This window comes from Pseudophryne corroboree, chromosome 6 (assembly GCF_028390025.1).
Source record: "Pseudophryne corroboree isolate aPseCor3 chromosome 6, aPseCor3.hap2, whole genome shotgun sequence".
Taxonomy (NCBI): domain Eukaryota; kingdom Metazoa; phylum Chordata; class Amphibia; order Anura; family Myobatrachidae; genus Pseudophryne; species Pseudophryne corroboree.
The window spans coordinates 386917016-386925900 of NC_086449.1; the positions used below are offsets into that span (position 1 = coordinate 386917016).

The window sequence follows — 8885 nt, forward strand, 5'->3', positions numbered from 1 at the left end:
TGGTACAGCCGTGCGCGGTGATGGTCTTGGTGGCGGGATTTCTCTTCTTATATAAGATAAGATGTGTGTGTGTGTTAGTTTGCTGTCCTGACGCAATCATTGTTTACCATACCTGTACAAGACCTGTGAGTGCCGCTGCTTCATATATATTAATATATATATATATATATAGAGTATAGAAAAAGAGGAAAAATGGCGCCCCAGGGGTTTACAAATACCCTTATACAAAGACTATTGCTTAACAGGATTTGCAATCAATATTTATACAGGTTTTTAAAACACATAACGGACTGTACTTTTCATAAAAATTTATTAAAACAATTATACAGAAACATGAAGTATATCCATCATTATTACATGTACATTATGATGTAGTTTCTCCTACAGAAATCCATCAATGGGATATGGAGGAAAGAAGGCAACCTTTCTGTTGTATCCTTATTCTTCCTCATTAAATATTCGGAGATAACATCAACAAGAAATACAGTAACCCAACGCGTTTCGTCTAGGAACTAGACTTCATCAGGGGTGCGTCTAGAAATTATAGAACAACCATTCAATAAAATATATGAATACATGAAAATACATAAAAATACATAAGAAAATGTACAAACAATCCAAAAGAACAGTCCGAAAAAAACAACAAAGATGGGCAAGACAAGGAAAAAATCGAAAACATGGAATGAGCAGTTGATAATCTCACATAATTAGAAGAGACTTTAAAATGTTATTCATAAATATGGTCCACCGAAAAAGATTTTATGTTAGACATACCTTAGATAATAATGTCTATCCAAAAGAGTGATAGGCCTAGATCATTGGCCGAATAGGTTCATACGTGGGCTTCCAAACATCAATGAGGCGTGAAATAAGGGCATAAAGTCAGCCTAATTGGGAATATAACAAGTTCTTGAAGGGATCTATTATCTAAATTCAATTAAACCGTAGAGGTTGAATAATGTACAACATACCTCGTGAATCTGGTAACTCAGATTACGAAGAGCTCAAAAGGGAAGCATTCGTATGAAAAAAAAAGAGGAATCGGCAACTTCATGCACACATGGAGGACCTAATGAGTTAATTAGCATTTGTTAGTGTCTCACCTTATCATGGTGAAAGGTATACAAAAAGGGAGGGCCTAAACTCAGATACCACTCATTTCAAGAATCACTGGTATATAAACGCCTTCACATCTGAAATGTGAGGACTAGTCAGACCATAAAGATATGTTCTAGGAGATTACTATTAATCTTTCCATACATCATAGACCTTAACCTTCATTTAAAAAATAAAAATGGGCGTGTATTACCTCTAGTCTAATTTTTCTGTCTTTTTAGACTAGAAGTATAAAATTAATTACTTCTATATGAAGCACATGTGCTGATGAATCTGCAAAGGTCTTGTACAGGTATGGTAGACAATTTGCCCATCAGGTCTCAAGTCAACTTTTCAATTTATGAAATAAATTTTTGTCAGGACAGCAAACTAACATGCACACATCTTGCCTTATATAAGAAGAGACATCCCGCCACCAAGGCTATCACCACCAAGACCATCACCGCTGTTTCTTCAGCGCTGCGGTTGGTGGCGGGTTTCCATGGCAACAGCGTCGAGAGGCACACGTCGCTATTATGTGACATCACTGGAGCTTGTCAGTGGTACAGCCGTGCGCGGTGATGGTCTTGGTGGCGGGATTTCTCTTCTTATATAAGATAAGATGTGTGTGTGTGTTAGTTTGCTGTCCTGACGCAATCATTGTTTACCATACCTGTACAAGACCTGTGAGTGCCGCTGCTTCATATATATTAATATATATATATATATATATATATATATATATATATATGAAGAAAAAGGTACAGGTGCGCTGGTGATCCTATAATGAGAGTTTGTCAGTCCACAGTGAATGAATCCCTGGGCTGTGGCACTGGTGTAACCAACACCGCTGCAAATCTCCAAATGAAGCTCAGAACTCCTTGAGCAAATTGTGTCTGTAAAAAATCAGGAGAATGCACCCATAGTGCAGATAAATTTAATTCACACATAAATTAAAAACAGGACATTCCATGGATTATAAAAGACTCGTACCATAAAAGACCCACTCGGGTCTTGCCAGACGTGCGTCTTCTCCCACCCGGCTCACACATCCCGGCTGCTTCACTGTGAGTGACCTGACGAGTTCGGCTTCTACCGGCGCGGTGCATGGTCCGGTCTTTGACTGCAGCAGGTTTGGTGGATAGCCTGGTGGATTGTTTCATGTGTTTTAACTGGCCCAAAGAGTGGGTCTTTTATGGTACGAGTCTTTTATAATCCATGGAATGTCCTGTTTTTAATTTATGTGTGAAATAAATTTATCTGCACTATGGGCGCATTCTCCTGATTTTTTCCATATATATATATATATATATATATATATATATATATATATTCCTTCAAACCAGGGACGTGCGGTGAGCTAAATGGCTCAGGAGGCACTGGCTAGCACCAGAGCCAGATTTACATGCAATATATGAGCCAAAGGGTACATGTGGGCATTATACACATGTGCAGCAGTATAAACTCCTGAAAATTTGGTGACTTTTGATCAGAGATGTGCGGAAAAGATAGGAGAGTGAGGCACTGCCTCACCTGCCATAGACTTTTTACTCCATAGTTTTGGCTATAAAAATTATTCGAATAATGTGAAGAAGATATTTCAAACATATTATTTGTATTTTTCATATACTTTATACAGTAAAAACTCTGTCACAAACGTTAGTATGACAGGAAAGGCTCTGCCTCAACTGCCTCACCCCACCACACGTCATTGCTTCAAACAATTAATCAGGGGGCGCTAACAATCACTTCCCATTAGACCAGCAATATAATTGACCACATATATGGATAATAACAGTTTATTAAAAGGCAATTCGCTATAAGAGACAAACCTTTCAAATACACAAATCAATAATAAGTGTCGTAGATGAAATGAAGGGTATTTTTTCTCTCTCTTCAACCCTGACGCGTTTCGTCCTTTACGGACTTCTTCAGAGAGATGGTCAAAATGGCTATAAGATCAATCCAAAATTGACAATCAAAGGGAACGCCAGGTCCGTTGGACCATTTTACAGTACAGATTTGTTGGACAATTTTATAAAAAAGGACCTCAATCAGTGGTACGAGGAGGTCCAATCAAATAATTGACCCACTTTGGGTGAAATTCAATAGTGAGTGAAAAATCGCCACAGAAGAAAAATCAGGTTCACATGTGCTTCTATGTGCTCTCCCAAAGTGCAATATATATACACACACACACACACACACACGTATAATTCTTGAACTTTTAGAGGCAGTAGCTGAACCCTTCTCCCACCACTGGTAATTCCTCACCTGCTGTGAACACAGCAAGCAGCAGCCGCTGTAATTGGTGCTGGGATCCAGCACTGCACCGCTCTACTAACCAGACACTCTACATAAATTACACCTCCCAGCAGCCCTTGCTGCTGGGAGCTCTTGGTTGCAAGGGCTGCTGGGAGGTGTAGTTTATGTAGAGTTTCTTGTTTGTAGTGCCGTGCAGTGCCGGACCCCGGCACCCGCTGCTGCATGCTGTGTGTTCATTGTTGGCCCTTACAGCAGGTCAGGAACTACCCAGCGTGGGAGGGAGGAAAGAAGATCGGATTCAGCTGCCTTCTACTGGCCACGGGCAGCGCCCATCCTCTGCTGGCATCCCTGGCGAGTGCCATCCTGGCCAATAGGTAGATACGCCCCTGCTGTGGATTAACGTGTATAAGGGGCTCTTACTGCATAGTGCAATTTGAATAACGGGCACTACTGCATGGTGTAATGTGAATTGGTACTATTCTGGGGCCACATCCCTACCTGTGAAGCCACACCCCTATATTTTTGGTGCAAGCCTTCAGCGCGCACTGTCCCTATTTTAAATATGAGGGGACGGGGGGCACCAATTCTCTTTCTGACACTGGGCACCAAAATGTCTAGTTACGGCTCTGGCGGAGTGTGCACAGCACATAGCGCTGCAGGGTTGGGGACACTGTTGGCGGCACTTGTCAATTATCTGTTTTAAATACTTTCACTTGTAGCTTCCCCTCTTTTTGAAGCCCAGTCTCCTGACCACCCCTGCCTTCTTCCCCCACCCCTTCCATCGCTAATACCTATACAGCATTCATGAACTTAACTTGAGAGAACTTTGTTATTGAGGGGTCTATTCATGAAGCAGTGAAAAGTGTGGAGAAATGAGCCAGTGGAGAAGTTGCCCATGGCAACCAATCAGCATTGAAGTAACATTTGTAATTTGCATATTATAAAATTGTACGGAGCAACTCATTGGTTGCCATGGGCAATTTCTCCACAGGCTCACTTCTGCACTCTTTTCATTGCTTCATGAATAGACCCCTCAGTCACACTGTCCTTTATTACGTTTCAAGATGCTGACATAGCCGGGACTCGAACATCGCCTGTGGCATTGCAGTCAGACACTCAGGGGGTCATTCCGAGTTGATCGTTCGCTAGCAACTTTTTGCAGCGCTGCGATCAGATAGTCGCCGCCTATGGGGGAGTGTATTTTCGCTTTGCAAGTGTGCGAATGCTTTTGCAGCTGAGCGGTACAAAAACAGTTTGTGCAGATGCTGAGTAGCTCTGGACTTACTCAGTCGCTGCGATCACTCCAGTCTTTTTGGTCCCGGAATTGACGTCAGCCCCTCTCCCTCCCTCATTCCCCCCCCCCCACACCTGCCGTACTGTGTAAAATGGGGACACTTGCCTGCCTTAATGTGTAAAATGGGGACACTTGCCTGCCGGAATGTGTAAAATGGCGACAGTTGACTGACGTAATGTGTAAAATGGGGACACTTGCCTGCCGGAATGTGTAAAATGGGGACACTTGCCTGCCGGAATGTGTAAAATGGGGACACTTGCCTGCCGGAATGTGTAAGATGGGGACACTTGCCTGCTGGAATGTGTAAAATGGGGACACTTGCCTGCTGGAATGTGTAAAATGGGGACACTTGCCTGCCGGAATGTGTAAAATGGGGACTATTGCCTGGCGTAATGTGTAAAATGGGGACACTTGACTGACGTAATGTGTAAAATGGGGACTATTTTACACACTTGCCTGCCTTAATGTGTAAAATGGGGACACTTGCCTGCCGGAATGTGGAAAATGGGGACACTTGACTGACGTAATGTGTAAAATGGGGACACTTGCCTGCCGGAATGTGTTAAATGGGGACTCTTACCTGCCGGAATGTGTAAAATGGGGACACTTGACTGACGTAATATGTAAAATGGGGACACGTACCTGCCGTAATGTGTAAAATGGGGACACGTACCTGCCGTAATGTGTAAAATGGGGACTCTACCCTGCCGTAATGTGGAAAATGGGGTTTTAATGTATCAAGGGCATTGCGGTGTATGGCATAAAATATATTTTATATTTTTTTCCTGTGCTCGCCGTGATCTGTCGGTGTAAGGTCAAAAACTGGGGTGTAAGGTAGTCTTTTCAGACGAGGCCACGCCCATTTTACAGAGACCACTCCCATTTTATTGAGGCCACTCTCCCTTTGTCGGGGCGTGGCCTCAATACCTTTTACTTTTTATATCTATGGGGGGGGGGCGCATTTTTGGGTTATGTCAATTGGGGGGGTGCATTTTTAAATCTCGCACTGGGAGCCAAATTGGCTAGAAACAGCCCTGGTTACTGCCTTGACCGGGGGAGGGGGGGTATGGGGTTTGGTGGTTGCTCACCTGCTCACCTCTTCCTTCTCCCGGCTGTGCGCAGTGGCTTCACATCACGATGCGCAGACAGCCAAACACCGCCTGCCGATCGGACATCAGCGCCGGAACCCAACGCTGCAGCAGCAGGTGGACCCACCCTCCTGCCCAGTCAGATGAGGGTATGTTATGTGGACTGGGCAGGGCGGGGGAGTGTGGGACAGCGACAGCGGACATTGCAAGGGAACCAATCCTGGGTATCCCGGGATTGATCATTTTTCAATCCCAGAATTGAAAAAAATCTCCTGGGATTGGCCTCCCTAGTTGCCTTTTATGCTTGTGATTTAGACACACATTTTGTCTGACTCAAACTCCACACCTGTTCCAGTAGGTGTTGTACACCATGCAGGTTCATCATCATCATCATCATCATCATCTGCAGCCTGCTTCCTTTTGTATGCAGCACTCAGTGACTACACCTCCTCCAGTCTGCAACAAGTACTACCAGCACTCCATTTATGTTTTTTTGCACCTGCAGCCTGTATTTGCTAGAGATGAGCGGGTTCGGTTTCTCTGAATCCGAACCCGCCCGAACTTCATGTTTTTTTTCACGGGTCCGAGCGACTCGGATCTTCCCGCCTTGCTCGGTTAACCCGAGCGCGCCCGAACGTCATCATGACGCTGTCGGATTCTCGCGAGGCTCGGATTCTATCGCGAGACTCGGATTCTATATAAGGAGCCGCGCGTCGCCGCCATTTTCACACGTGCATTGAGATTGATAGGGAGAGGACGTGGCTGGCGTCCTCTCCATTTAGATTAGGGTTGAGAGAGAGAGAGAGAGATTGACCTGAGGCTGTGATACTGTAGAAGAGAGTGCAGAGTTTAGTGACTGACGACCACAGTGACCACCAGACAGTGCAGTTGTTTGTTTTATTTAATATATCCGTTCTCTGCCTGAAAAAAACGATACACACAGTGACTCAGTCACATACCATATCTGTGTGCACTGCTCAGCCCAGTGTGCTGCATCAATGTATATATATATCTGACTGTGCTCAGCTCACACAGCTTATAATTGTGGGGGAGACTGGGGAGCACTGCAGTGCCAGTTATAGGTTATAGCAGGAGCCAGGAGTACATAATATTATATTAAAATTAAACAGTGCACACTTTTGCTGCAGGAGTGCCACTGCCAGTGTGACTAGTGACCAGTGACCTGACCACCAGTATATATAATATTAGTAGTATACTATCTCTTTATCAACCAGTCTATATTAGCAGCAGACACAGTACAGTGCGGTAGTTCACGGCTGTGGCTACCTCTGTGTCGGCACTCGGCAGCCCGTCCATAATTGTATATACCACCTAACCGTGGTTTTTTTTTCTTTCTTTATAGTCATACTAGTTACGAGTATACTATCTCTTTATCAACCAGTCTATATTAGCAGCAGACACAGTACAGTGCGGTAGTTCACGGCTGTGGCTACCTCTGTGTCGGCACTCGGCAGCCCGTCCATAATTGTATATACCACCTAACCGTGGTTTTTTTTTCTTTCTTTATACATACATACTAGTTACGAGTATACTATCTCTTTATCAACCAGTCTATATATTAGCAGCAGACACAGTACAGTGCGGTAGTTCACGGCTGTGGCTACCTCTGTGTCGGCACTCGGCAGCCCGTCCATAATTGTATATACCACCTAACCGTGGTTTTTTTTTCTTTCTTTATAGTCATACTAGTTACGAGTATACTATCTCTTTATCAACCAGTCTATATTAGCAGCAGACACAGTACAGTGCGGTAGTTCACGGCTGTGGCTACCTCTGTGTCGGCACTCGGCAGCCCGTCCATAATTGTATATACCACCTAACCGTGGTTTTTTTTACTTTCTTTATACATACATACTAGTTACGAGTATACTATCTCTTTATCAACCAGTCTATATATTAGCAGCAGACACAGTACAGTGCGGTAGTTCACGGCTGTGGCTACCTCTGTGTCGGCACTCGGCAGCCCGTCCATAATTGTATATACCACCTAACCGTGGTTTTTTTTTCTTTCTTTATACATACATACTAGTTACGAGTATACTATCTCTTTATCAACCAGTCTATATATTAGCAGCAGACACAGTACAGTGCGGTAGTTCACGGCTGTGGCTACCTCTGTGTCGGCACTCGGCAGCCCGTCCATAATTGTATACTAGTATCCAATCCATCCATCTCCATTGTTTACCTGAGGTGCCTTTTAGTTGTGCCTATTAAAATATGGAGAACAAAAATGTTGAGGTTCCAAAATTAGGGAAAGATCAAGATCCACTTCCACCTCGTGCTGAAGCTGCTGCCACTAGTCATGGCCGAGACGATGAAATGCCAGCAACGTCGTCTGCCAAGGCCGATGCCCAATGTCATAGTACAGAGCATGTCAAATCCAAAACACCAAATATCAGTAAAAAAAGGACTCCAAAACCTAAAATAAAATTGTCGGAGGAGAAGCGTAAACTTGCCAATATGCCATTTACCACACGGAGTGGCAAGGAACGGCTGAGGCCCTGGCCTATGTTCATGGCTAGTGGTTCAGCTTCACAAGAGGATGGAAGCACTCAGCCTCTTGCTAGAAAAATGAAAAGACTAAAGCTGGCAAAAGCAGTAGCACCGCAAAGAACTGTGCGTTCTTCGAAATCCCAAATCCACAAGGAGAGTCCGACTCCAATTGTGTCGGTTGCGATGCCTGACCTTCCCAACACTGGACGTGAAGAGCATGCGCCTTCCACCATTTGCACGCCCCCTGCAAGTGATGGAAGGAGCACCCGCAGTCCAGTTCCTGATAGTCAGATTGAAGATGTCAGTGTTGAAGTACACCAGGATGAGGAGGATATGGGTGTTGCTGGCGCTGGGGAGGAAATTGACCAGGAGGATTCTGATGGTGAGGTGGTTTGTTTAAGTCAGGCACCCGGGGAGACACCTGTTGTCCGTGGTAGGAATATGGCCGTTGACATGCCTGGTGAAAATACCAAAAAAATCAGCTCTTCGGTGTGGAAGTATTTCACCAGAAATGCGGACAACAGGTGTCAAGCCGTGTGTTCCCTTTGTCAAGTTGTAATAAGTAGGGGTAAGGACGTTAACCACCTCGGAACATCCTCCCTTATACGTCACCTGCAGCGCATTCATAA

General features: G+C 44.4%; 1 long non-coding RNA gene across 1 annotated transcript; it reads right to left on the reverse strand.

The window, feature by feature from the left end:
- Positions 1-293: 293 nt before the first annotated feature.
- LOC134935304 (uncharacterized) lies at positions 294-1238 on the reverse strand. Its single transcript, XR_010180040.1, has 3 exons — positions 972-1238; positions 775-887; positions 294-534 (listed from the first exon to the last, which is right to left on the reverse strand). It is a non-coding gene; the product is annotated as an uncharacterized LOC134935304 (long non-coding RNA).
- Positions 1239-8885: the final 7647 nt, after the last annotated feature.